The 7250-nt window shown below is 42.5% G+C and overlaps 1 long non-coding RNA gene across 1 annotated transcript in view; it reads left to right on the top strand.

Annotated features, from left to right (window-relative positions):
• Positions 1 to 199, top strand: part of LOC116071335 — an 11292-nt gene extending 11093 nt beyond the window's left edge. The window contains exon 3 of the long non-coding RNA XR_004110829.1: positions 133 to 199. This is a non-coding gene — a long non-coding RNA (uncharacterized LOC116071335). The remainder of the gene's footprint in view (positions 1 to 132) is intronic.
• The last annotated feature ends 7051 nt before the right edge of the window (positions 200 to 7250 follow it).

The following is a 7250-nucleotide window of genomic DNA, read 5'->3' as shown; positions in this document are numbered from 1 at the left end:
ACTCTAACTGTTCGTCCTCATACCCACCCCATTCCTAAGGCGGTATAAACTCTAACTGTTCATCCTCACACCCACAAATAAGTGCAGCTCTCATCTCTCATCAACAGAGCTTTATATTTATTTTTTTTTCAGATGGAGTCCATTACAGAAAACTACAACTCGCCAAAATGCAGAGAAAAACTAACGGTGGGGTCCCCAACCTGATGATACATCTACAAGGAAACCCCCACACTTGAGGCTCAGGGAACATCGAAGAGGAGAGAGCAGAAAGACTGTAAGAGCCAGACGACCAGGAGGTCTGCCAGTGAAAGCTCAACAATATAGCTGCCTAAACAAGGCCAGTCATATAACAGCAACAGTTGACACACCTACATGGATGACAGGAATCGAAAGAGGCCCCAGGCCTAGGCGACAAGTTAACGGCAATTTCTAGCTACTGACACAGAGAGAATCCGTTTCCTCCAGAGATGAGCACCCTGATAGATTTGTGCAACAATTATAATTCATCAAAAAGAGATGATAAATTTGAAAGATTTGAGAGGAAATGACATGGGAATTTGAGAGAAAGGGAAAGGGCGGAAATGATGTAAATATAATATTTGCATAGGAAATTCTCCAAAGTATTTTTTAAATTAAAAATTAGGTGGAGCCTACCAGAAAAAGATTAGATCATAGAAGTCTCATTCTAAAGTGGGTTTAACACAGTGAAGGACTGGGTTTGTTACCAGAAAAGGTGTTGTTATAGAGCAAGATCACTCTCTATGCTCGGCCTGTCTTCTCATGGCTGGTTCCCTTTCCACTTTCATGCTCTAACATAGCCAGCAGACCTTTGCCATGAATGCTGGTGTTACCTCCCCCTTCCCCTCAGCCGTCGGACTTCAGGCAGTCTCTGCTTGGAGGCTACCACCTGGGGAGCTAAGACAAATGCTCTCTGCAGACTGTCATTTCGTCTTTGAAGAAGCCGCCTGAGCATGCCCACCACCTGAGTACTCCCACCACCTGAAGATCTTCCAAACCTGAGGACTTTGACACCTGAACCTTTTTTGCAGTATTTATGTTATGCAAATATCATGTAATCTAGAGATTTGGTTTTGGTTCCTCCTGTGACTATAAAAACCCTGGCTTATCTAAGTAAAGTGAAGTCTTGATTGGGCTATTTCAACTTGACTTCGTGATTTCTCTTTGCATTTCGAATCCTCTATTTCAGGTCTTTTGTTCCCTCCTCTGAGAGAACCCCAGTTTGTGAAACTGGAGGCACTTTCAGCTGGCACTATGCTGTTTGGACTTTCCAGCCATCTGAACTGTAAGCTCTTTATAAAACTACCCATCCTCAGTTATTTGACTATAGCAATTCAAAACAGACTAAGACAATGATGTCAGGCTTTGCCGCTTAATATTGCATTGCATAGATGGATCCACACTGTTGTTAAAATGATGTGGTTCACTCGGCAACTGTTAGGTTCAACAACGTGAACTGAGCTTTATCTATCCTTGAGTGATGAGCATCTGCTTCTAGGTTTTACTATTATGAATGTTTAGTATTATGAATGTGCTAGGATTTACCGTGCACACATACCAAGAAATGAAATCGAGAGGGCGTTCTGAACAATGGGAGATAGTGCCAATTTGTTTTGCAAAATGATTATTCCATTTCTACTCCCACCAGAAATGTCTCACTATCCTTAGGCAGCATTCACTCCAGAAAAAATATTAAGTAGACAAATGATACTGCTTTAACAGTATAGACAGATATAAAGAGGGTGGACAGTGGAGGGGGAACTTCGAGATATGCCTCCTAAGAATGAGAAAGTGCTAAGCTGAATTCTTTTGTCCTCTCTGCTGATATCCATCAGTGTTGTGTCTAGCTAGGTCAGTGCTTCTGAACCTATGGTTGGCAATCCCTTTGGAGCACCAAACAACCCTCTTCCAGGGGCCACATATCATTCATCCTGCATAGTAGATATTTTCATTACAATCATAACAGTACCAAAAATACAGTTACAAAATAGAACTGAAAATAATTTTATGGTTGGAGGGGGTCACCACATCATGAGAAACTATATTAAAGGGTCACAGCATTAGGAAGGTAGAGAACTACTGATCTATATTTTATGAGTCTTTGCTTCCAACCTCATGTTCTTAGATCTGACATTGTTTATGCTCTGTGACTCTTCTTGGTTCCTCAGAGAAGAGAGACTGAGAACTGTTTTAACCTTTTCATTCTCAAACAAAACCAATGTCTCCTTCTCAAGGCAGTTCTTTTATTCTGGACAAAGTGCATCTGCCTGTCTACCCTACTTCCAAAGGGTTGCTTGTCCTTCCATGTCTGCGAATTTGCTTCTGGTCAATGAACAGCCTGGTGGTCAGATATCAAGGGTGTCAAATTAATTGACTTTGATATTTAGCATTCAGATGTCTCAGCTGGGTCTCTGAGATCTGCAGAAAATGCTCCCCGTAGGAAACAAATGCTTTTGATTCTTGATAGCTAATGCAAGTGTAGTCCAGACATGGACATCCATTCACATGCAGTAGGTACTGATTATCTCTTAGACCACCAGAAAATGGATAGCCTCCTGCATCCTTCTTCACAGGCATGGCCACTCCTCATACCCCACTCCAAGAGAATTTGCACGTGTAGCCTGCATATGGCTTCACCCAGGTCGAGGGAGAAGCCTGCCTGCCACCTGGGCAGCAGCCGCATGGGTCACCTTAAGTTTGCTGGCAACCCAGGATTCAGTATGCTATGCCTGTTTCCCAGTGAGTTTTCTCAACAAGGCGGCCTTATCAGATAGTGGGTTTCATTATGTGCTGTGCACTGGGGACTTGGCTAAAAGCAATACATTCATTTCACTGTGCAAGTCTCTGGGCTATTAAAGCATTTTAGTCCTGCTTCTCCTTTAACCTGCCATGAGCCAGATATTCACTCTGACGAAATGCTATTCATTACGAAGTTAAGACAGCTTTGACTCTATTTCTCTAGCACATAATACAATGGAAAAGCTTTGTCCTGGATTCATCTCCAGCATGACAGTATTATGGACAGTCTTTTTTCTCTAAAATGGATTGAAATTACCTCCAGCTATCTATGTCTCACTTAGACAAAAAAAAAAAAAAAAAAAAAAAAAAAAAAAAAAAAAACCAGCTATGGGGGTGGGAAACGCTATTCTGCTCATTTTTAATATCCTGTCCAGTTTTTATTGCTTAAGGGACAATGACCAGGGGCTGGAGGAGGGGGTGTGATGGCAGGGCTGGGGTGGGGGTATGATCAGGGGCTAGGGAGAGGGGTATGACAATAAAATAGATAAAGAAAACAACCCTAGAGTATTAAAAAAAGTTCAAATCTTTTTTATTTCTCTTTCTCTGAGACGTATTTTCTCCCATCTTTTTGCCTATGCTGAAGGTTAGCAAATAGAAGAGGAGTTTATCACAATGGGGCTCATGATAAACACTTGGCTGACTGGCTCTGGCAGAGCCATAATGATTTACCACGGCAGTCAGAGCAGGTCCAAACCCCACTTCACATACATATCACACTGGGTCACTTTGTCAGCCCCTGGGTTTTCTCACATGTGGATCAGTAGAAGCAGGTACCTCCACCGGGTTATTGTTCGGATTCAGTGAAATCACAAAAGCAAATCTCCCAGCCCACCATTTAACATTAGACGAGAAAAAAAAAAAGTTTGTAGCTGGTTTCCCTCCTCCTCCCTCCAGAGTAGAGGCAGACAGTCGGGTGAGAATACAGGGTTGCCTGCTGTGAGGCTCAGGGGCTAGCCTTCGCCCTGTTGCTTGTATCTAAAGGTGGGATGGCTCTTCTGCCCACACCGTAGCAATTATTTTGACTCACCCCAAAAACAAACAAACAAACAAAAAACGCCATGCCCATGTTTGGTGTGGATCTGCTACTACAGTTATTGGGGGTAAGAACTGTGAAAGGACTTTCTTTCTGGGTGGGCAATGGAAGCTGTCGGTGCGTAGTGCAAGCCTAGGCTCGTTCTAGTGTCAAACAGAACAAGTCTTAGTGCTTTTTTCTCTACTCTGGGCTTAACAGCTGCATTTTCAGGACCAGCTTTATTCCTTGTCACCCTCCTCCTGTCCCTCTGTTCCCCCCTCCTCCGTCTGTCACTCTTGACTTCCTCTGTATACATCATTGTCCACTACTTGGCTATGTTAGCCACCTGGGCCCTGATCTAATTACGCTGTTTATTAATCGAAAGTCGGCTCTCTTGATTTCCTCTTCATGCCTCTCTTACCATGTATTTCCACTGCCTCAAGGGAGACACAGGGGCTTCTCAGTTCTTACAGTTGAAGTTCTGTCGCGGGGACAAAGGGAAAACCTGTTGCTTCCACAAATAAGGATAACAGGAAGAGTGACAGGGGAAGGAGAAGCAAAACAAGGGTGAGGAGGAAGATGACAGAAGAGTAAAGTCAGTGCTGAAAATACAGCTTTAGCACCCAGATCAGGGACGGAGTCAGGAGGACTTGTTCCATTTAACCCCAGATCAAGCCTGGGCTTGTGCTGTGCACAGTCTCCAACAATGGTGAGAAGCCATGTCTTTCTTGGATGGTTTATTCTACTTAATAATCTGTAGTTCTATACATTTCCCAGCAAATCATATAATTTGCTTCTTTGTGAATGAATAAAACTTTATTGTGCATAGGTGGCACGTTTTTCTTGACCTGTTCTTGGGAGGATGTGGATGACAAGTGATCCTGTTTGATTTTCTTAAGTGATCCATAGGCAAGCTGCTAACTTCTGATTCTTGGAGCAATCATCGGAAGCTCTTCACTGACAAAACCACTTTCTTTGAGTCCTGTGAATTGGTTCAAGGACACTTTGAGTGGCCTTAAGTTTACACCTGTCATGCTGCCATGCCAATAAGATATGCCAGAGCCTACAACATGGTGGGTGTAATCAGAAGACTGAGTTTTCATAGCGAAGAAAATGATTATTCATGATGCAAGTTGATGTTGTTCAGTCTTGACAGCATTAAATATGTCCAAGCTCCCAGAAGGTAGAGTCATGGAGGATCTCTGTGAGTTCGAGGCCAGTCTGGTCTATGTGGTAAGTTCAAGTCAACCAGAACTACACAGTCAGATCCTATTTCAAAGATGAAATAACAAAAAAAGGAAAGAAGGAATGGAGGGAGGGAAAGAGAGAGAGAGAAAAAGAGAGAGGATATATTTTTATCCCCCTCCCCAATCTTAAATTTGACTTCTTCTTCTCAAAGTAGTAGTAGTTGGAAAGGAAATAAGAAATAGCAGGAATTTTATTCTGCACCTTTGGTCTTTTTCTATATGCAAATAAGATCAAATTTTCGAAACCACATACAAATGAGTGGCCTTTGGTGAATAAAGTTGTAGCCTCATTAGCTCTGTTCATTGATTTTCTTCTCAGGTGAGCATTTGTTGAAATTTACTTTCAGTAGAATGAAGAATGAGGCAAGAGAAGGGGGAATGAGGTTTTTGGTAGGAAAAGGAGTCACCACATGAATGTGCAAGTCTTAGAGGTGGCCTTCTGCATCTAAAGGGGCCTGCTGTAGTGCCTGCTGCTACCAAAGCAATTGGGAAGCCCAGGTCTCTGCTCTGTCACAAATCACAGGGCTATGGAAAAGGCTAGTGTGTTCTCTGTGTCCTGAGAGGTGACAAAGATGGGCAAATGCTTTGTGTGATCTCCTTAACCGTCTTTGTAATCTTCAGTAGACACTTCATAGCCTCCGAGGACATCCAGCTGGCACTTTCTGTCACTAGATGTCATATTGTACAGACAACAGGAATAGCCAATGGGGTGGCTGTCTTAGCCTTTGTTCTCCTCCTCTCCCTTGATACCGACATAGACAGTTATTTAAAGCTCTGTGAATCAAGACCATGTTCTCATAAGACAATTGCAGTCTGTATTTATGAAATCTCTCCCTTTAAAATAGTTAAACATTAAAGATTAGTTAATAGTTTAAGAATTCATTAAAATCCATGTCTTAAAGATTCCAAACCTCTAGCTAGTCACTCCACTGAGTTTTCTCTCCCTAGAGAGCACTAAGACATTTGCTTTAGACTACCATTTCATAGTATGAGGAAATAAAAAAAAAAAAGCAAGCCACCTTTATTCTAACACACGTTAGCTTATGTGTGCATACATATGTTAGCATATGTGGAAATATCCAGGGCTCAGACAGGGAAATGCAGGAAAGCATTTTTAACGACTATTTTAAAAGAAGAGGTTTCATAAATACAGAGTGCAATTGTCTAGGGAGAACATTTGGTCACCTGTATCTCTTGGCAAGGCAGTACTGAGTAACCTCAAGAAATTTCAGATGGCATAGAATCTATAGCAGTTGAGACGTTTGCTTCTTAGCTAAAAGGCTAAGAACAAATCCATCCTTTTTTTTTTTTTTTTTTTTGGCTTACATTTCCAAAGGAACTTTCCAGTCCTTTGCAAGTCACCTGAAGACTTATATTCCAAATGTAATCAGAGTAATGTACCTGATGAATAACAATTTCACCATAAGCTTGGGCATGCCTGCGCTCTCCTGTATCTTACATCCCATGAGGAAGCTTCGGTGTACTTGTGCCCATGATCCTTATTGCTCATTCTGTGAAGCATGGCCATTTCCCCACCCCCACCCCCCTCACCCCAAACTGTGAATCTAAGAAAGACTTACATTTTCCTTTTACACTTCCCCTGAGGAGCAAATTTCACAAGAAGCAAGAGTTCCATCAACCAAAAACAGTCTGTGTACCTAAAGCACTCAGAAAGCCGCCAGCTGCAGGAGCATTGTTAGTTAGCATTCCGCTGCGCATTTCCTCCCTAACAAGCACTCCTTGGCCCTACACGAGGTAATAATTGCTGTTCTTCTTTGCCCAGTTTAAATTAATTTGTCCTTGGGGGTGGTTCGAGGTTCTGCCAGATTAGCAGCCTTAGACTCTCACCTCCTAATTGTCCAAACTACACCCTAACGAGCCTTCCTTAGCAGTCATAGCTTAAAACCTAAGCAAACACAGAGCACTATTCCGGTTCTCTCCAAAGCCTGAAGGTTGAAAACAAACCGTGAAGGACAAACAACAACCTGGCCCTCGAGGCTGATTTCTGGGTAAATAAGAAGTGAGAGCCCCCCTGCTCTTCGGAGTTGATTCGCATTTACAAGGTGGTGGTGTGTGATATTGTTCTGAGTCCGAGGGAATCAAAGAAAACATGGACAATAGGCAATCTCCCGTGGGTTTTCTAATAGTGGCGATAATTAGCTTATTGTCTCTTT

The sequence above is a fragment of the Mastomys coucha genome, unplaced genomic scaffold (assembly GCF_008632895.1).
Source record: "Mastomys coucha isolate ucsf_1 unplaced genomic scaffold, UCSF_Mcou_1 pScaffold22, whole genome shotgun sequence".
NCBI classification, from domain to species: Eukaryota; Metazoa; Chordata; class Mammalia; order Rodentia; family Muridae; genus Mastomys; species Mastomys coucha.
The sequence above is the reverse complement of the archived record's forward strand: the minus strand, read 5'-3'. Positions and strand labels throughout refer to the sequence as shown.